Raw genomic sequence first — 22,218 nt, 5'->3', positions numbered from 1 at the left:
CGGAGCGGGCTGGTGCGGGATGGGGAGGCTGGGTCTGGGTGCGGGCGCCCGGCCGAGAAGAGCCGCAGAGGGAAAGCGGGGTGTCTCCGGGGGGTTAGGGCGGGAGCGCAGTATGGGGGTACGGTAGGGGGTGAGCGTGTCCTGGTCGGAGCGGCAGAGGGAAGATGGATGGAAAGTGGGGCGCGTGGAAGGCGGATTTGAACGAGAGCAAAAGACGCTGGTGGAAGGGGCAGTAGGTTCCGGAGAAAATGAGTGGACCCGGATAATTTGGGGAATTAGTGCTAGGTTCAGGGCGATATAATAATGGTGAGAGGCAGCCTTGAATCAAGGTCTTTGGAGTGAGTATGCGAGGCCACTGCTGGGAACCGTCTGGAGAGAGGATGGATGCAGAAAGTGGCCTGGAAGGGCCAGCTGGACAATCGTTGAGGGATTTGGGTGAAGGGGAGGAGGGCAGCAGTGCAGAGATCAGGCGGAGGAACCGGGCCGCTGGTGGAGCCGAAAGGCTCAGGAAACGGTTGGAGGCTACGTGCGGTCCCCTGAATACTGACTTGGTAGCGGTTCTCTGAGGTTCACTTGCACCCCAGGTTCCTCCTCCTTTTCCTGCCTGGCTTTGTGGCAGGGCAGCTTGCTCTAGGAGAGCTAGTAGGAGATTTGGACAGATCAGGCAGCCTGGAGGGCAGTCATTTACAGGGGAATTGCCGGGGCTTCCCTGTAAGTGGTTCCCGGCCCCCTCCGGGTGCAATCTAGAGTCGGAATGTGTGTGCTGCGGGGGGGGCGGAGAGGGGTGGTGTCACTTCTGGGCCATAGGCATCTGTGGTCTGGCCCCGGAGGTGAGGTGTTTTGGGCTGGGAAGTCAGGCAGAAGTCTGCAGCGTGCAACTCGCGGCGGGGCGTGTGTGCGCGAGTATGTGCGTGTTGCCAGCCCAGGGTCGCGTCTGTTGCTGCAGTCTGTCTCCATGACGAGGAGATCCTGGGATCCACAGGCGGCACGGGGAGGGGATTAAGGGAAACGTGTTTTCCTACGTCTCTTCTGTCTCCTTTCCCCAGGGTCACATTCTTTGCTCGTCCAGTGATGCTCCTTTCTAACCTCTTCCCGGTCCCCTGCACACCCCGAACCTGGCTCCAGTCTTGTCCTCTGATTTGGTACCCCGAGGAGGCGGCTGTCCCTTCCGTGCGGGAGGGAATCCTAGGAGTCCCCGCGGCCAGAGGGGCTCCGGAATCCTCGGTCCCTTACTTGGGGCGTCACTCCGGGGGTCCGCAGTTCCCCTCTGCTGCCCCTGCAGGTGACGCGATGATGTTGCCCCACGGACTCCGGAAGCGTGACGGCTCCAAAGGGCCAGTGGGGCCGAGAAGCACGGCAGAGTGACCAGCACTCATGGGATTTCGAGGGTAGGGGTCTCCCCTGAGTTTCCCACATGTAAATGTAACTTAAAAAGAAAAAAGACCAGGTAATAGAATAAACAAGCGTCTAATGCAAAAAGCTTTATGCAAAAACGCCGCTTTGACTCGGAAAGATTTCACCCACCAACCCAAGAAGGAAAGAAGCGTCTACAGCATACAGGATCGGAAACGGGGTGGTGGGGGGGGGCGGGATCTGTAACCATGTCTGCGCCTTCTCAGCCTCCATCCAGCTTTCTATGTTCTGTCGTCAGTGCCATATTTTTAGAGAGACTTTACCAGATACGGGGAAGTGAGGATGAAGGTGACTCTGGAAACCTGTACCGTCTGTGGAAGGACTCAAAAAAGGAAGAGTGAGAACTGTCTACTGTCTGTGGATTCCTAAGAGGGCTGGGCTCTGAGGTGGTTGTGAAACCACCAGAAATAGTTCGCGCATCCAAATTGCAGGGGGAGACTTAGATGAAGGGAAGTGAGAACTCTAGAAAAGTGATGAGGATCATGGTATGGGTTGTTTTACAGGGTGATCACTGACCTGTGGAGGGATACAGCAAAAACGACAGCAAGCTTCATGGCCAGGGCACGTCCTCATATTCCATGTGACAGTGGCTTTCTCAGTTTCTAGTACATTAACTATTGAGAGGTACCTTTTGAAATATGTCCATGATTCTGGATATCTGAAAGGTGGAGACTTTGAATAAAGACAATGCTGTCGGTTTCTGCTTCTATTACCATGGATTTTTTTTTTTTTCCCATTGATTATTGTTAGAACATGTGGTGAAGGTAAAATACATTATTTTTAGCTGTTAATTCTGTTCTCCCTGGAGTGCTGTTCAGATACAACATAACCTTATATGTTTGCTTGTTTTTTTTTTGTTTGTTTGTTTGTGGGTCAAGGAGGAGTGATTATTGGGCAAGTTGATTTGGGTGTCCAAAAAAAAAAAAGCAGAATTTAGGCACCCAAAAAACTTATGAGCATGTGGAGGTGAAGTCTTCATTCATAGGATGTTAAATGTAATGTGAAATGAGAAAACCCTTCCCTGTCTATCCTTCACCTCTTGCAGTGGAAATAGAGAGGATTGTACCCTTGGGCATATTTTGACAATAAATTTCCTGGAGGATTGTTTCCTAAGCCCATGTATACTTTAAGGAATTGTCAATGGAATCTGCTGCCCTAAGGTAAAGGCATTAAAAAAAAAAAAAGAAGAAGAAGGTAGCAGGAGGGGAAGAATGAAGGGGGGGAAATCGGAGGGGTAGACTAACCATGAGAGACGATGGACTCTGAAAAACAAACTGAGGGTTTTAGAGGGGAGGGAGGTGGGAGGATGGGTTAGCCTGGTGATGGGTATTGAGGAAGGCACATTCTGCATGGAACACTGGGTGTTATGCACAAACAATGAATCATGGAACACTACATCTAAAACTAATGATGTAATGTATGGGGATTAACATAAGAATAAAAAAATTTTAAAAAAAAAGTGGTGAAATGGCTTGAGGAGGCAGAACTTATGAGAGAGAGAAATGTTAGTCAACATGGAAGAAGAGAAATCACCTGTTACCTCAGGGTATCTTATTGATAGGCTTAGGACAGTGGTTTTCTACAGGGGTGATTTTGCCCCTGTCTCCCTCCCCCCCCATACCAGCAACATCTGGAGACATTTTTTGGTTGTCACAACTTGGGAAGGGGGTGCCTCCGGCATCTTGTGGGCAGAGGCCAGGGATGTTGTTATTCTGGGTCCCCAGAATAAATAATTACCGACTCCAAATGTTAGCAATGCTGAAGTTGAAAAACCCTGCCTTAACAGCACATGATTAGAATTAAAAGCAACTCTTGTTAGAATACTTTCACATGTTGCTATTGGAATTTATCTTGAAAATTAGGAGTAGTTGATACTAAGAGGCTTTCTTTGCAAAATGGCCCCATGTTCAAAAACACTTGTTTTAAGGAAATTAAAGAGGTTTCCTTTTAGCAGAACTTCTTTTCAGCCTTACAAACAAATCCTAACATGTATTGGGAATGTCTACGATGATAGGTTGTATAGTACGCATATGAACTGAGTAGACATTTTTGATGAAAACAAGTGATAAAACTGTTTAGCTACAGTTTTTTTCACTGAACTTGTTTGGTAATTGCTCTTTAACATATATAATTAAAATTTTTAAAATTAAAATTAATTAAGATTGCAACTAGTAATTTCTTCATGTAGTGAGGGATTGAACAGAATCAGAGAAAAAATGTTAGAGGAATTTTTATTAGAAGCCTCATAAAATGTTCCAAAGTGAAATCTTAGTGTTTGTAGACATGTACACAAGAAGGTAAGAATCCCATATGATTTTCATGTATTTAGTTTCAATTTTAAATCGACAGCATGGCATGTATTGAGAAACAAACCTTTCTAGCTTGTAGCACAATACTCTTGCCTAGAGAGAAGGAACAATAGCTTACACTCATAAATGTAATAAGATCAGGGAACAGTTCTAATATCACTTGTATGCAGGAACTCAGAACACTTGTAAAAGCTCTAGGGAGGCCTAGAGGAACTAAAGAAATGAAGCTCTAGGGAGGCCTAGAGGAACTAAAGAGATGTGGTCATTATTTTTACCTTCTCTCCCTGCCCCTCCCCCCATTATTTGGTGATTGGTTGGTTGATTTCAGAATTCATTCTATAAAGATCATTAGGGCTGCTTACTTCCCTTCTTGTTCTAATAACCATTCCCTTTACTCTTGCCATTGCCATCCCTCAGTCCCTCAGGAGTTTCTGTAGCAGAAGAGACTTCATACTCCTGTTAAGTCTCTGGGGTCCCCAGTAATCCCTCCTTTTCTCCTGTGTGTACAAACACAAGCTCTTTCCTGCTTCCATGTGGAATAGAGATTGGTGTCTGTCTTGGAAAAAGGCAGTGGGAGAGCCCTTCTTTTCCACAAAGAGAGCCTCGATGTCTCTGGTCGCATGTGTGAATTGCTTTTTCAGTTGTTTGTTCAATTGCTGTTAGGAAGACTTCCTTTTTCTCGGGGGAATGGTGAAAGAACCTAGGAAAATAGAACTTCAGTGTGAGCAACACTGGTGTTGGTAGAGTGTACTTGTCATTGGACTATATGAAAGCTCACGGATATGATTTGAACCAATGCGAATCATGTATTACAAATTCAACAAGCATTTGTAAGTTCAACGGTAGCAAGTCCTGTTGTAGGCATTGGGACTATTGCATTTTCAAGGTCGAGCTGCCATGTGCATTTCAACCAGTTTCAAAACTAAGTTCATTCAGAGAATATACATGTTTTATATACATCTTTAAAACTCTGTAAAGAAGAAACACAGGATGGTTATTCATTTTCATGAAATTTGGAGCAATTCTAGAGATATAGCCTAATTCTTGAAAATACTTCTGAACACAGAAATATTTAGAGGGGAAGCTTACGTGGATCTCTGTATAAACTAGACAAAGAGAGCATGAGCAATTTGAGGTGAAAGAGGTCAGTTCTTGCCTCCCTTTTTCTTTCTTTAGGAAGTGGTTATTGATTTTCTTTGACATCTGAACAAGGAGAAACGGTTTCCTTCCCTGCAGTTACTTGTTGAGTAGATGTGTGCCCTTATATACTGCTGATATTCATGGTGGAAGAAGGCAGTGGGATGGCTGGTATGATGGTTAGAATGAAGCAGAATTTGAAATCAATTCTGTCCTAATGATGTTTGCAACAAAGGCTTTGAATACACACCTTCAAAATTGAGCATGCCATGTCACTATTTTGAGGTGACTAATAGAAAGATTATAGAAATGAGTATTTTTGTTGTTCTGCATACTAGGTAATACAAATGCTTTATTTGGGGGAAAATTAAATAATATGGCAGTTCCATTACTTAAAAACAAACTCGCTGTTCATTGTGGCATGTCAGTTATCATCCCAGTTGAAAGAAGAGTAGTGTGAGGGCAGAGAATTTTATCACACGGTATATGTTGCCCCTGCTGAACTCAAGAACAACAACAGCAAAAGCAGGGATTTTGAAATTTATGCTATGGCAAAGGCAAAGAGAGTTTCTGCTTTTTATTTCATTTTAGTTTATTATTATTAAGGATGAGCAATAGCAATGCATGAAATAGGCAACCTGCCTGTGGAAGGTTTTACTTTTGTGTATAGATACTTATTCATCTTAAGAAACAAATAGCCCAGAACATCTCCTGAGACTTTCAGCCTTCATTATAAATAGCATGTCTCTTCTATCTCTGGAATATTTATTATGTGATGTCATTTAGAATCAGAATACTGGGCTAAGTTGATACTGATACAGTCCTTTCTAATTTTGTGATTTAGAGTTGTCTCTGTCCTCTTATAGAAAGTGAAAGAGACGTGCTGTTTGTCATAGGAACACAGTCGCAGGTGGTGACAGTGGCCTGTGGTACACAAGGACATGATGCTACTTGACATTGGTCCAGGACCCCACTGACCAAAACAGAGATTGTGAGGCCTGATTTTAACAATTTTGATTTGAACCACTTTGTGACCAGGCTTGAGAATCAATTGATATATTTGGAAAACACCAACTGATGAGCCAGAATGCTAACCACCCATTGTGAGGGAAGAGCTACAGCAGATTAGGATCAAGAACTTTGCAGCCAAATCTGGCCCTTCTGCTTAGTAGTTTTGTGACTTTAGATGAACTTTTTTTAACTTCATCATTTTTGAAATGGTGATAATTTTTTTTTCCTATAGAGTTCACGATACCATTAGAAGAAATATTTTTTTTTAAAGATTTTATTTATTTATTTGAGAGAGAGAGAATGAGACAGAGAGAGCACATGAGAGGGGGGAGGGTCAGAGGGAGAAGCAGACTCCCTGCTGAGCAGGGAGCACGATGCGGGACTCCATCCAGGGACTCCAGGATCATGACCTGAGCCGAAGGCAGTTGCTTAACCAACTGAGCCACCCAGGCGCCCTAGAAGAAATATTTTTAAAAGTGGAGGTGCCTATTAAATAGGGGTGGTGGTGGTGCTTATACGTTCTTCTAGTGTTAGAATTTAAATGACTGCTGTCCAGAAAGGGGGGAGCAAAGAGCATATGGAGTCAGAAACGTCATTGGTGAGCAAAGGGAGATGAAAAAGGGCCATGGGGTGGATCATAGATTAGGAAGGGATGTTAGCGATTAAGTCATCTGATGTCTTCTTTTAACTGATGAGGTCTTGGGGATTCAGAATTATGAAGTGATTTGCTCAAGTTTAGCAGTCACTGCATCATTTCAGCTGAGTCTACATTTTTTTTCAAGTTTCTATTCAAATCTTCTCCACCTTAATAGCACACTTATTTTCTTGGTTAAATCCATGTTTCTTCTATTTATTTAAAAATGCTTATTTATTTGAAGACCCTCTCTTTTCAGTTGTTATATACCAGGTTTTCTATAGGCAAAAATCATCAATGGATCTCTAATTGCATTTGTATAGTTCAACTTAGCTGTTCACCTAAATGATCAAATTGATCAAGTACATCTATATTTTTTTCCTAATTGGGGTGAACATAAATAGAGTTTTAGGTAAAGGTATCTAAGAACCAAAAATACCACTATGGATAATATTCTTCAACTAGGTTACATTTATTAATGATCAGAACATTGAAGATTGGCCCTTCTGGTGGTCCTAATGCTAAAGATTATAGTTTTGTTGTTTTAAATCAGTTCAGTGCTGTTGCCATTGTGGTTTCTTGAAAAGAGTTTCCGATTCAATAAAAATGTAAAAACCTATATGCATTAGAGGTACTTTGCAAGTTGTAAGTTATATTATATATGCTGTCTTATTTGTAATTTATGGTGAAGATATATAATCAGTTTGCAGTAGCAAAAGACTTAAAAGTGGAAACCAGGACAGATAGCAACTTTGAACGAACATTCCCTTTAGAATCAGACAAACTTGAATTCAAATCTCTATTTTTTAATTGGTGGCTGTGAAAACTTGGGCAAACCATTTGGCTTTCTAGTTTCTCCTATCTTTTGAGAGTCACACCTATCAAATACCAGATTATGAGTATGATTTTTGTTGTGATTGAGTGAGATAAGCAAATAAAGATCTTGGCATGATGCCTAGCACCCTTTGTCCTTGTACGCTGCTAATCCTACCATATTTCAACCTTGCCCTTGAAAGTGATCATTTATACTTGAATCAGTTCAGATTCTTTTATTGTCAAGAATCAGAAAACTTGGGGCGCCTGGGTGGCTCAGTCGGTTAAGCGACTGCCTTCGGCTCAGGTCATGATCCTGGAGTCCCGGGATCGAGTCCCGCATCAGGCTCCCTGCTCGGCAGGGAGTCTGCTTCTCCCTCTGACCCTCCTCCCTCTCATGCTCTCTCTCTCTCTCATTCTCTCTGTCTCAAATAAATAAATAAAATCTTAAAAAAAAAAAAGAATCAGAAAACTTGATTTCAAGTGGCTTGAGGAAAAAAAAAGTCTTCATAACTATGCAACTGAGTAGGGGAGGGGACTGTGTCTCCAGGTAGGACCTGGACCAGGGTCTATACCAAGTGACAAGTTCTTTGTTTTCCCATTGCAGTTTCTTAGCTCCCCTTCCTGAGTGTTGGCGCCCTTTCTGACAAGCTCTCTTCTTGGGGTTCTAAGATGGCTTCCAGAAGCTTGTAGGGCTTCATACTCCCAAGGTTCAAATCTAGTGAAGGGGAAAATCTTTCCATAGCCCTTTCAGAAGAAAAAAGAAGCTGCTCTTTTCAGAAATCCCAAGAAACATCCCCCTCTTTCTTGCTGGCTCCAATTAGGTAAAGAGCCTATTCTAAATCACAGTGGCCAGAAGGATGGTATAGGCGGTTGGGAGATATGTTTTCCTATGGAAAGGTGGGAGTTTGTTTTGGGGAGAAGGAGGATTCTATATTAGGCAGAAAAACAAGAAGGGGCCACTACAGCACTTGCATTATAATTTAGCCCTAAAGAAAAATGTTGGAGTCATGGTTTTATTTCATCCACCTCATGGTTAAAGTCTAGAGAATTCTCCCTTCTCTACTGCTGAATAGATCTGAATCTTCATGATTAAAAGAAACCAATGTATATTAGCTCTCATCCTTAATTATACATCATTAGACTGGATGGGTAGACACTGAGATTCATGTTTTGTTAGAAATAAATGTTTGTTGGGGTGCCTGGGTGGCTCAGTTGGTTAAGCGTCTGCCTTTGGCTCAGGTCATGATCCTGAAGTCCTGGGATCGAGCCCCGCATTAGGCTCCATGCTCAGTGGGGAGTCTGCTTTTTCCTCTCCCTCTACTCCTCCCCTGCTCGTTCTTGCTCTTGCTGACTCTCAAATAAATAAATAAACTCTTAAAAAAAAACCAAATAAATGTTTGTTAAAGAAACAAATTAATATATTTCCTTACATTACACACTTGGTCATAGATGACTGTTTTCTCAAAATGTCAAGAGTAGCTGTCATTATGTAAGTTATTATTATTTCACATTATGATCTAATGTCTAATGATTTATCCCTTGAATCATGGGTGACCTTGCTGGCCACTGGCCCTACATCCACAGACCAAACTGTAGTGGACGTGAAGGATAGGATTTATGCTACAAACAATTCTTAATGTCTACAAATTTCTACACATAGGCAGCTAGCAAAATATTCCAGAAAGGTTAATTTATTAAATCTTTATATTTATTTAAAAATTCTACAGGCCTTGTTGGAGTCATGGCCACAGAAGACTTTTAAATGCAGTTGTTTTCTAAGATTAAAAAAAAAGTGGTCTTACATTGAGAATATAGTAATAGACTAAGGATTGCTTCTCATGTATGTTTAAATCTTTATGTAAATCACAGTGACAAGATGTCACAGGCACATATCATAGTTTAGCCAAAAAATGTTAGCAGCCATGATAAATGGCTTTGAGTAAGAAATATTTTATTCTGGGGCACCTGGGTGGCTCAGTCGTTAAGCGTCTGCCTTTGGCTCAGGTCATGATCCCAGGGTCCTGGGATCGAGCCCCGCATTGGGCTCCCTGCTCAGCGGGAAGCCTGCTTCTCCCTCTCCCACTCCCCCTGCTCATGTTCCCTCTCTTGCTGTGTCTCTCTCTGTCAAATAAATAAATAAAATCTTTAAAAAAAAAGAAAAAGAAAAATATTTTATTCTGTTTTCATTCATGTAAATGGTTTAGTAACATAAACATCAGTGCATTTTTTAAGCCAGCTTTTAAGCTACTAAAAAATATAATCTACTTGTTTTGAATGAAGTGAGCATGTATAGGTAACAATTGGTTTTCCCATGGTTGCTTTCCAATGTGAGGGAAAATATATTCTAGCATAATGAGTTAAAAAGTAAAAAATGACAGAAATCAGCAGGGCCCTTATTACCATTAGATCTATTTAGATCTTTTTTTTTTTTTAAAGATTTTATTTATTTTTATTTATTTTTTTTTAAAGATTTTATTTGACAGAGAGATAGAGAGAACAAGTAGGCAGAGAGGCAGGCAGAGGGAGAGGGAGAAGCAGGCTCCCCACTGAGCAGGAAGCCCGATGCGGGGCTCGATCCCAGGACCCTGGGATCATGACCTGAGCCGAAGGCAGCCGCTTAACCGACTGAGCCACCCAGGCGCCCCTAGATCTATTTAGATCTTAAATTCTTAAAAGGGCCATGGAAGTTTAAAGGTGCTCTTTTATATCACTGAGGTATTATCAAAGTGCAATTTTAACTCTTTACCAGCATGTTTTTGAATTTCAAATAAGCAATCATATTGTTAAGTGTATGGTAAAGAAAGAATGAGATACAGTTTTTAATTATGTGAACTAAAATGAACAACCAAGAGGGAAAAAGAACCATTCTGGCACTATGGAGATATTCAGCAATTTTTAGAAAAACCTAGGGAGGGGCGCCTGGGTGGCTCAGGTTAAGCGTCAGACTCTTGATTTGGCCTTGGGTCATGATCTCAGGGTCTGGTTGTGAGATTGAGCCCTGCACTGGGCTCTGTGCTGGGCTTGGGGCCTGCTTAAGATTCTCTTTCTCTCTCTCTCTCTGCCCCACCGATGTGCATACTCTCTCTCTCTCTCAATAAAAAAAAAAAAAAAAGAAAGAAAAATAAGAAAAACCTAGGGAGATGTCATTTTAACATAGCCTTTATAGACACAGCTGCTGATTATGTTATAAAGAATTTTGTGTTTCAGTGTTAGGTACACATTGTATTTGTCATTAAATATTATGGGGAAGTTTTTCTTGGGTATTGCAGTTAGTAAATTATTTTTGCCATCCTTAATGTGACAATAAAAAGATTGCTAGTAGTCCACTTGGAAAGTATGCATTAATTTCCCTTCAGTTTTTCATCAGCTTTCTCTTCTTGGACTGAAACACATAGCCTTGCAAATAACAATAACAAATCCATTATAGATATTTGTACCTCGAGACATTTTGAGCTAATCATTTGGACTTTTGTGGGAGGGAATTGAGTGAAACTGAAATTTCAGTGGACCCTTTTAATAGTTGTAAGGCAAAATAAGATAAACAATAAAAGAAAACAGAACAATATCCAGAGCTTCAGTTTTCTAGTTTATCATAGTTCCCTAACTGAATTAAATAGAACTGATTCTGGTTAATTTAAGCAGAAAGGAACTCATAGGGTTCTTATGGAAGAGTTTGTGGAACTGAAGGAAATGCTGATGAACAAGACCTTGGAAAGAATAGCCCTCTACTGGGATGAATCAACTCTTAGCTCTTTTCCATCTTTGTGTCACTATGGTCACAACTCAGAATTCCCAGCAGGAGAGAGAGAGAATGTTCTGGGAAAGAACAGGACATCTTGACTGATAGTCCACTGACACTGTGTTTAATGAGCCCAGGGAATTAGCCCAAGACATAATCAATGATCTGCTGCTACCAGAGAAATGGAAATAGATGATGCTGGGCAGGCACACTGAACTAATGTCCATTACATAGATTCATGATGGAGAAACTTGCTTCAGTGGTGATGAATTACTAGAAAGAAAAAAAAGGTGGGGGGAACCCTGAGTGTATTATCTAAGTAGGGTATCTATGTGGAAGACAAAAATACTGTGTTAATTTCCTAAGTCGGCTGTAAAAAGTTTCCACAAACTGGGTGGCTTAAAACCACAGAAATTTATTCTCTCACAGTTCTGGAAGATAGAAATCGGGAATCAAAGTGTTGGTGGGACTATTGTCTTTCTAAAGACTTGTTGGGGAGACTCTGTTCCATGCCTTTCTTTTAGCTTCTGGTGCTTCCAGGAATCCACAACGTTCCTTGGTTTATAGATGCATCACTGCAGTCTCTGTTTCCATCGTCATATGGCGTTCACTCTCCCCTGTGTCTGTCTCTTGTCTTCTAATAAGGACACAGGTCACATTGGATTAAGGGCCCATACTATTCTAGTGTGACCTCATCTTAACATAAGCAATGACATCTTTTAAGACTCTACTTTCAAATAAGGTAACAGTCTTAGATTCCAGGGAGGACATGAAATTTGGGGGGAACACCATCCAACTTAGTACAAGTGTGATGTAGGTAAAGCAAACAAAAATGCACATAGCTAGGTCTAAAGAGTGGGAGGGGTAATATCCTATTATTCTCTGTTATAAAACTCTATCTGAAGTATCAGGGCAAGTTTTAGGCACTCTTTTTTAGATAATCTTTTGTCCACTGGAAAACTGGTAGAAAACGATTTGGTTTTTAAGAGCAGTTTTTTTGAACTACAGACCAGAAACTTGGCAAAGGGGAGTTTAAGATAAATATAAAATGAGCCTCCAGATGTTGAAAGGAGGAAAGATGTCGTCTTCTTTGCTCATTTACAGAGAACTAGGACCTATGGCTGGAAGTTTCAGGGAAGCCCATTTTCTCTTACTGTAAGCAGAAATGTTCTTATATTAGTGTGGTTCAGGAGAGGAATGAGCTACCTTGAGAGTTAGTGAGGGCCACAACTCTGGAAGCACTCAGCATAAGCTGGATAGATATTTGTCATGGATGATGTAGAAGAGATTTCTGAATGTGAAGGGAACTTAGACACAGTTCCATGTTGAAGATTCTCTTCTTCTAGGAATACAAAGGACTGTAGTGATCCCCAAACATTTATTGAGCATTGAGTATGGTATTATATATTGGTAGATATAGAAGTTAAAGTGGCAGACATAGTCTCTAGCTATTACATAGATACATATTTTGGAGGTGTACTCTGGCACTGATAAAGAACAGTCCAGGATCCTGCACAGTATTTGTCATAAAGCAGAAGATAAATAACTATTTGTTGAACGAATTTGTTGTTTAATCAGAGTCTGCCTTACAAATATATGTTCATTATTTACCTGGGTACTTACCTGATTGGTATCAGCACTGCCATATTCATTCATACTATCTTTTGTAGCCTTCTGGTTTTTTAGGATTACCTTGCTCATATATCATCATTATCCCTGTTTCATTTTACCATTTTAAAAATAGGGTTGGAAGTGGGGAGTAATTTTTCTCCTTAATCTCTTTCCTCCTCTAGTCTGTCTTTGCCAGCAGAGCTAACCCTGCACCTCTAAAGTTAATGTATTAACGTGAAGACTGGAGGGGACTTTTGGCTAAAGCAGAGTTTCTAAAGGTGCGGGATCGATGACTGGTTTTATGCAGGATGACTTTGGTGGTATATGGATATGTATTGAATTGAATTGAAAGGATTTTGAATCTGTTCCCTTTCAGTGATTCTCATTAAGGGTAGGAGAAAGTTTCAATGTGGTGCTATTTTGTAACACCTCTCTAATACACATATATCTCCCTTTCTAATGAAGAGTAGGCTTCAGATGTAAAGCTTTTAGAAGTCCAATAGCACTGTTTTGTTTTCATTGTATTTATTTTTCATTTTATCCTCTATTTATGCTAAGTTCTAGTTTCGATATAAGGTAACAACACAAGCTTCCTTTAAAAATTCAGGTAGTTAAAACTTAAAAAATGGTACAATATCAAACAGGAGGTGGCTGGTAGTGACGGTTGTGAAACAGTGTGAACGTGCTTAATGCCTCTGAACTGTACACTTAAAAATGGTTAAGATGATAAATTTTATGTTATGTATGTTTTACCACAACTAAGAATAATAGTAAAAAATTTAAAACATGAAGAAGAAGAAAGCATTTAAAATCGTAAATGAATTCTTAAAAGTCAAATGAAGGCCAGCAATCTAGTTGACAATATATGGGAGCACAGACACAAGGAGAATATGCACTTACTCACAAGTTCTTTCCCAGGGGCCTCTGCTCAGTGTCTACCAGAAAGCTCGGGGGCAGGGAAGTTGACCAGAGAGAGACCCCCTTGGTTCCTCAGGTGTGCAGGTAGTGAGAGGCTTCCCCTGGGAACAGGCACAAAATCTCCACCTACAACCACAGATTCTTCTCTCCTATACAAAAGCCTTAAGCCACTGGGGGAGGGACAGAAACCCCACTGGGCCCAGTATCCCAAACCGATATCAGATGGAGAACTGCAACAGATCAGGAGCATATTTTTGTCGACACATGAGGAAAGCAGGTCAGAAATGTTGAGGAAAAGTCAACCCAAGGCTCAGGTTTATGGGGCCTAAGGCTGAGGATAGACCCAGAGAATGCAAACATTGATAGCCGCTGTATTCTTAATTGCCAAATATTGGAAGTAACCCAGATGTCCTTCAGTCGGGCAGTGGATAAACAGATTGTGGTAGTATTAGAATTCTATTAGAATAGAATTCTGTTTGACAATAAAAAGAAATAAAAGGAAAGTTTCTTGACCTCACCACTGTGCCAGTAATTACTAAGGGTAACCATTAGAGCAGGGGTCATGAATGTTTCATGAAAAACACGACACTTTAGAGATTGCAAACGTTCAGAAGTAGTTCAAGAGAATTATGGAGAAAGCAAGAGTTGCCTAGAGGGGTTGATTGTAAGGATAGGAGACACTGAAGGTCCTGATTTTCTCAGCAAGAAAAAAAATCCTACATAGTATCTGCATGTTCTTTTTCATTATAATGCATAAAATACTACTGATTTATAAACTATTCTATTTTTAAAACTCAAAGGCCTCTATAAATACATATACAGCCTTTCCACTCCCTTAAACTTATCAAGTTGATCAAAGATTCAACAGGCTAAAGGATCTTTAGAATTCATGTAATGCCCTTCAAAAATGGAGGTTTTTAACCTGTAATTTGTAAGCATGGATGACATCTTTATTGTTACTAACATCCAACTGAAATTTAGCATTGTCCTTAATTGAGGGTATAGGTCACAAACCATAGAAGCTTTGGCAGTACCTGTGACTTTATTACCAGTGGAAGTCACAGATAATATCACATCACATCACAGTTGTTTGCAGATTTTTTTTTTTTTTAAGTAGGCTCCATGTCCAGTTTGAAATCTGCCACTGGACCCCCATGTGGGGCTTGAACTCACAACCCTGAGATCAAGACCTGAGCTGAGATCAAGAGTTAGACACTTAACCCACAAGAATTAGACACTTAACCGACTGAGCCACCCACGTGCCCCTACAGATATATTTTTTAAAAAAGTCGTTTATATTCATCCCTACTTTGAAAGTGTGTTTATTATTGGACCTGCTGTTAGATCTTTGTATTTAAAGTGTTAGTAAAGAAACATGTTTACCATGTCACAAATCATTTTTTTAAAATTTGACAATTGTATTTCATTGTATTTTGTTTCCTTTATAGTCCTGTGTATCTCATTCTTCAGAGAGGCCATAGGCTTTAAAAGACTCCCAGAAGGATTCATAGCACTTGAAAAGGTTAAGAACTTAAAACCTTTCTTGGGGCGCCTGGGTGGCTCAGTCGTTAAGCGTCTGCCTTCAGCTCAGGTCATGATCCCAGGGTCCCAGGATAGAGCCTCACTTTGGGCTCCCTGCTCAGCGGGAAGCCTGTTTCTCCCTCTCCCACTCCCCCTGCTTGTGTTCCCTCTCTCGCTGTGTCTCTGTCAAATAAATAAATAAAATTAAAAAAAAAAAAAAAAAACCAAAACCAAAACAAAACAGAAAAACCTTTCTTGGAATCTCAGTAGTAAGTTCCATTCCAGGTTTGGTCCAGAAAGCCAGAGCTGTTGAGTGAGTTCTAGTTTATCAGACCTGTGCATGACCTGCTAAATGGTAGCCATGCCATTCTGTAGGAAGCACTGGTTTTAGTAAGTTTCATGCCAATTTGTAAGTGCAAAGGGTACATTTTTGAGAATCTGTAGATTCTCTGTGTAGATTCTCCAAATACCGCAGGATAGCTTATTTCATTTTGACAACCCTGACAAGAAGTTTTACCTCTTCTGGGGCAAAATCTGCTTTTGTTTAACTTCAGTCATTGACCTAGGTCTGGTCTGTATAACCTCACAATTATCTAGGAATTTCCTGAAGCCACTAAAATACTTTCACTGTGACCTTCCTGGTGTGTTTCAGTAATGCAGATCATAGTGAAATCTGCCAAATCAAAATATATTTTGACAAAAATATACTGACAGGGAAACATTAGGCTTTCATGGAATATTTTTCTTTTCTTTTCTTTTTTTTAATGGAACATTTTTCTAACAAGTATTTGGTATCCTAGTATGTGCCAGGCACTCAGCTTCACACTGGGATATACTAAGGGGCAAAGCAGACATGTTCCCTGCCCTTATGGGGGTTGGAGGGAAAGGCATCAGTTACAGTGCCGGGCAGGTGCTCTGTAGACCAAGCAGGTGGGGTGGGAGGGAGGCTGAGCAATAGAGGGACCTGAGCTTGAGAAAGGAGGGGCTCCCTAGGTTGAGAGTTGTATGGGGCTGCAGCTGGGGGAAGGAGTAGAGAAGTGTTCCTGGCAGAGCAAACAGCTTGTCACATAAAGGGAAATGAAAGACAGTCTGTGACTGGGAGAAGGGTAAGGGTGGGACCAATTGGAGGTGGCAAGATAAGCCAGCCTCAGACAATACAGGATCTTCCTGGCCAGACTGAGGATTTTTGTTTTTGAAGCAGGGGGTGACATGATCAACTATCCTTTATTGATACCGAGTAACTATTTCTTTTCCAAGAGAACAGATAGCATTAAGCAAAAGCAGGATGCCTAGAAATTAGGGGGGGAAAAGTCCATTTATTTTGTTTTGTTTTTAAAGATTTTATTTATTTATTTGACAGAGAGAGTCACAGCAAGAGAAGGAACACAAGCAAGGGGAGTGGGAGAAGGAGAAGCAGGCTTCCCACGGAGCAGGGAGCCCGATGTGGGGCTCCATCACAGGACCCTGGGATCATGACCTGAGCCACCCAGGCGCCCCAAAAGGCTGCTATTTAAACACAGTGGACATGACACCTGTAGCACAATACATATACATTACTACAACTATTTCTTCAACTCTGTTAGCAAGCTTTTGGTTTCAGTTCCAGGATTAAATTACTTGTTTCTTTGAGGTTCTGAACTGAGGGAATTCTAAACCACTGGCTTTTGTAATGTATCTTTGAAGACTTCCTCATAATGTTTCCATTATAAAAGCTATTACATTGTTTTCAATCTTTTTAGAAAAGGGGCTATTAAAATGATTTAGATACCCGCTTGCTATTTTGTTGTGATTGTTTACCTGTTTATTTGGACCTCAGTATAAAAGGCTAAAGGTACTATAACTGTAATTGAATTGACTTGCAAGAAAGCCCTTTGCAGGGATGGTAATCCCTGGCACATTTAAATTTATAGAAAAATTTTGAATTTTCCATTTGATTAACAAATATGGGCCATAGTAGTATTGATGTAGATATAGACAGTAGATATAGAAACTGATGTCTATATGATCCTCTTACCCACGACTTTGAATTAAAAATTCTTGGAATCTTTATATCCTTTAAATAAAAATATAAAATGCACTTTTAATTTCATGTGTGTACTTTTCAAAATGGCAAAATTTTGTCCTCAAAGTAATTGAGCAGTTCTGCCTCATTATAGTATTAGTTACCGGTGGGAATGAATTAGCTACTAGCTCATTTTATTATTCTAATTGGACTTTGTTTTTGGATGCTCTGAGGCTTTGGACATGAACAAGAGGAACATTCTTCCCTTTCAAGGTATCAACCCAGGATCTGTGTGCCTACATTTGTGTAATTTCTGAAATGTTTCATACGAAGCTAAGGCAGTGTGCTCTGAAACAGTTAACATCCACCTGTACTTAAGTGGTTTATTATTAGTACCTAGGTTCTTTTTACCAAGTATGTGGAAGACATAAGAGGATATTTAGTGATTCTACATTGTAAAGGACTTTGAAAGGTCCTTGAGACAAGGGTATTCAGAAGACGTGATTAGAAAAGTTGCAGAGAATTTTTTTTCTGTGTATTTGGCATTTTTACACATGATATCAGTAAGGGCCTCATAGCCTAACCATAGCATCAAAGGGCTTTGTTCTCTGTTTCAGGTGGTATTTGTTTGTTTTTGAGAATGTTTCCATGAATACGTATCTTTTGTCTAAGGAACATTCCTTTGTGGACTACCTCCACCACTAGAATCAACTTTTTCAGTTCCCTGGTTGATGTGGGGCTGACCTGCCTCCTTTGCTTCTTTTCCCCTTGGGGTGATCATATGACCCAGTCAGGCAAAGTACCCCCAACTTTAGCCAGAATGGTTTGTTCAGGAATAGGTATATGATGTCAGCCAGCAAGATGGAGGGAGTTACTCCCTGGGATTTTGGCAGAACATCAAAAACGATGCTCTCTTTCTCATGGAGGTTACAAAGTGTTAGAATTTGTATCTACAGCTGCTGATGGATTTTTGTCACCAAATGGAGAAAGTCTGCCTGAAAATGAAGCTACTCCAAGGAAAATAGAAACAAAAGATGAAAAAGCGCATTTCGGCCCATTGATCCCACCACGCTAAATAGCTGTTTCTGAATATTTCAGTTGCACGAACCCATTATTTTCTACTTCTGCTTAAGCTGTTTTGAGTTAGGTTTTTGTTACTTTCAACCCAAAGAATTAAAACATATGCTGCCAATAAACTGCCCCGCCATTCAGGTGGCAGCAGGAAGGGAGAGGTCCGAAGATGTCATCTGGTATGCGTGTGAAAGATTTGAACATCTCTGTTTCCCTGAGCCAGAAAGAGTTTGCAAGAGAAACCAAAGAATGTGCTAACTTTTCACTCCTTTTGCCATTTCCTTTAAATAGCACTGCATCTTTCAAGCTACATTCTGAAGTAGTAGCATCCTACTTTTTCTCATGTACAGGAGACTTGTTGTTGCTGTGTATTACGGAAAGAAATGTAAACGGTAGCGGGCTGTTTCCTCCTTACAGCCTTGCCATCTGAAATCCATGGATACATTTATTTGTTATACATTCGCTTTTAGCATGAGACATTCTAGGGTCTATTGTTCAACAAATAGGATATTACAACTCCAGTAATGGTCTTTCACATGAATAACAAGATTAGAGGGATAAGCAGTAAAAATAATAAAAGACAAATTATCCTCTATTTCTAGTAACTCAGCAATGAAAGACATTTATGTTCTCATGTGGACGTTAAATAGCTAGGAAATATGAGTCAGTCCTTTTGGATGCAAAATTCTGCCACAGCTTCATTCCATTTGGTATCCTAGGTATCAGTTTCTTACAGACGTTTCCTTTTAAAGGCAGGGAAGAAAAGATACACCGTGTGGTAATGGAAATGAGTATGTCAAGTGTCCTGTGAACCTAAAGTGGAAAGCAGAGGAACTGTAATGACATTTCTGGTATGAGTTTTTGCTAGTGGCTTATTTTGTCATAAATCTTTATGAAGAGAGAGAGACAAAACATCTATAAATTAGGATGGTTTGTGGCTAAAAGAAAAGCTAGGGGAATCAGAGGCGTTATTTAGACTCATTTTATCTTACATCAATGCTTGTCTCATGGATAATAATTTCTGCTAAGAAGGGTTACAAGATAAGCCCTTCAGCTAAAAATAGAACCTGGTTACTAAGCTATAAGAAGAGGTGCTCTGCATATCGTAATTCAATGACTAGAAGACATTGTCTTCCAGGGTAGGGCCTGAATGGTTTCTGAGTACATTGTGAAGTATCTCGGTTAGCTCACTTCCATTTAGAGGGGGGAATACAATAAACCACGATTTTCTACAAGGTACTATAGAATATACTGAGGCGTTTATTATCCCTTGTGCTCGTATAATAGGAAAGTAGGTTTCTCCCTCCCAGGTAATTTAATGGGGACAACGTCACATTTTCAAAAGAAGAATGCTGCGCAAGGGGAGGTAGCATGAGGATAATGAAACTCTGCTGTGCTGTGTTTAATGAACTGATGGCTTAATAAACTATTGCCTTGGAGACCAAAGAAACAAAACAAAACAAAAAACAGTTCTCACCTTTGTATCCAGAGGAGATTGTTAGTAAACAAAGATTAGCATTCATGTTTAAATTTGGGGTTTGCTTCCAAGTATTTGGCTCATTTCCAGTTATTGTTTCTATAAGCATATATAACTAAAAGAACAGAGTCCTCCTGGGCTGTTCCAGCTAGACAGGACATTTCTGGTCACACACAGTTAAGTGGCTGGAAAACACACATTTGTGCAGTAGAGTTTCCTGTTCATTTGGATCTCAGTCTGCCCATCTTTCTACTGAAAGGAGTGAGGTCTGAAGCACGTCCGGTTGCCATGGCCGTGCGCATGCAGAATGCAAAGCTTGATTGCTGGGACCTGTAGCTGCAGCCAAGGGACAGTGGGACATGCAAACAGATGGGGTTCCTGGGCAGTGAGAATTCAGAAGTGGCACGCAGGGTATATTGGAAGATGTGGAAGCTTCCTCAAGTTTTGTGAAAATCAGAAAAGAGAGAGCTAGGTCTATAGAAGTCCAGTGGTGATTCTGAATTTATGAGCCTTGAACTTGATCCAGTTGCTGACAGGAAGTACAGACCTTGATGCAAGGAAAGGATTGTTCTAGTGCAGAACAGCATGAATCACAGAGGAACAACATCTGGGTGACAAACGTACAGGGAAGGTCCAGAACTTTCCTATAGCCTGACATGGAAGAGTGATTGGAACTGATATAGGAACACCCCCCACCTCCAAACATATATTTTGGTATAATATATTTCAGCTAACTGTATACTAACCTGATTGTAGTTTTTAGTCCATATTTCAGGGATTCCCCACTTACTGTATTTTTTGACTGTTCTCCCTACGCTGTACCTTTTATCCCCGTGACTTACTCATTCCATAACTGGAAGCCAACTCATTTACTCATTCATGGTTTTCATTCAATACGTAAGCTGAGTGCTTATTGTTTGCCAAACATTGGGGAAAAAAAACCAAGCGGTGGATAAATCCAAAGAAATCCCTGCTTTCACAGACATTACGTTCTAGTTTATGGAGACAATCAGTAAGTTAAGCACATACATAAAGGCTTTGAAGAAAAGATTTCCAATAATGTGAATAATGTGACAGAGCTTGATAAGCCTGGAGGCTGAGGAACAATATTAGTGTGCAGATAAGGAGTTGCGGATCGGCTTGAGGATAGAGTAATACTTAGAGAATGGAAAGGAATGGAGGCAAGGCATGGGGCCAGAGAAGCAGCAGCCAGTGACGTAGCGGGACAGCCAAGAAAGCAGTCCTTAGAGAATGTTTAAGTCATTTGTTAAACCCATGAGTGACCTAATCCAGTTGATGATTTTGGAAGTTTCATCCTGGCTGCCAAGGCGGCGAGACTATCACAGGTCAGTGACAGAAGCAGAGTGGCTGAACCATGTAGGGAGCAGTTGCAGGAACCGATGTGAGAAATAAGATCTGTTTGCACCATGACTGTTGTGGTAGAGGTGATCAGAGAGGCTGCAGTTGGGATATGCACAAAATGTGGAAGAAGGTAGCTCACAAAAAAATGGTAGTGCACATGGCCCTTACTGATGAGATTAGATATTGGGCTGTGAGGGATATTGGGTGTGAGGGAAAGAGAACAGTTGTACTTGGGTGATTTTCACTTAGAGCAGTGCTACTCAAAGGTACTGGTCTGTAGCCTTTGCCACTGATCTGTGACAGCATAAGGAGCTTGTCCCAAAATGTAAATCGGCTGACTTTTTTTTTATAGCCAGATTTTCTCAAGGAAGGATGCAGTACATTGATTTACATTGTAGTACAAATTCCTAATTTTGCTGCAGACCAGAGTTTCCAGAGCAGACTCATCTGTGGCCCTTACTTTGAGGAGCATTGCTTTATTTTATTTTTATTTCTTTATTTGAGAGAGAGAGAGCATGCAAGGGAGTATGAGTGGGTGCGGGGAGGGGCAAAGGGAGAGGGAGAAAATTCCTGCTGAGCAGGAAGCCCAACACAAGGGCACGATTCCAGGACCCTGAGATGATGACCTGAGCTGAAGGTAGATGCTTAACTGACTGAGCCACCCAGGTGCCCCAGGAGCATTGCTTTAGATGAAGTCATCAGTGAAAGCCATAATTTTACCAAGTTCTCCGGCTTATCCAGGTATGGCATATTCTTTTTTTTTTTTTTTAAGATTTTATTTATTTATTTGACAGAGAGAGACACAGCGAGAGAGGGAACACAAGCAGGGGGAGTGGGAGAGGGAGAAGCAGGCTTCCCATGAGCAGGGAGCCCGATGCGGGGCTCGATCCCAGGACCCTGGGATCATGACCTGAGCTGAAGTCAGACGTTTAACGACTGAGCCACCCAGGCACCCCAGTATGGCATGTTCTTGAATAATTGCTGACTTTGTAGTTTTAGAGGTGTGCTATGGTTGCCAAATTAATGGAACTACACACTGATAAGTTATAAAATACCTGTGGAACAATACCTTAAAGTTATGATTTCTAGATTTTCAAACACTTTGTTGATTTTGATTTTTTTTTTTTATTAGTAGGCACATGTAAAAGAAAGCTTAGGAAAACTTTTTTTTTTTTTTTAACGAATTAACTCATGTTT

The 22,218-nt window shown here is 40.8% G+C and overlaps 1 protein-coding gene across 2 annotated transcripts in view; it reads left to right on the top strand.

Annotated features, from left to right (window-relative positions):
• Positions 1-22,218, top strand: part of OXR1 (oxidation resistance 1) — a 443,163-nt gene that overhangs the window by 412 nt on the left and 420,533 nt on the right. The gene's annotated exons all lie outside the window — the stretch shown is intronic.

This window comes from Mirounga angustirostris, unplaced genomic scaffold, assembly GCF_029215605.1.
Source record: "Mirounga angustirostris isolate CCGP_5_RB_7025 unplaced genomic scaffold, mMirAng1.0.hap1 SCAF_4, whole genome shotgun sequence".
Lineage (NCBI taxonomy): Eukaryota > Metazoa > Chordata > Mammalia > Carnivora > Phocidae > Mirounga > Mirounga angustirostris.
Note: the sequence above shows the minus strand (reverse complement) of the source record. Positions and strands in the feature narration are given on the sequence as shown.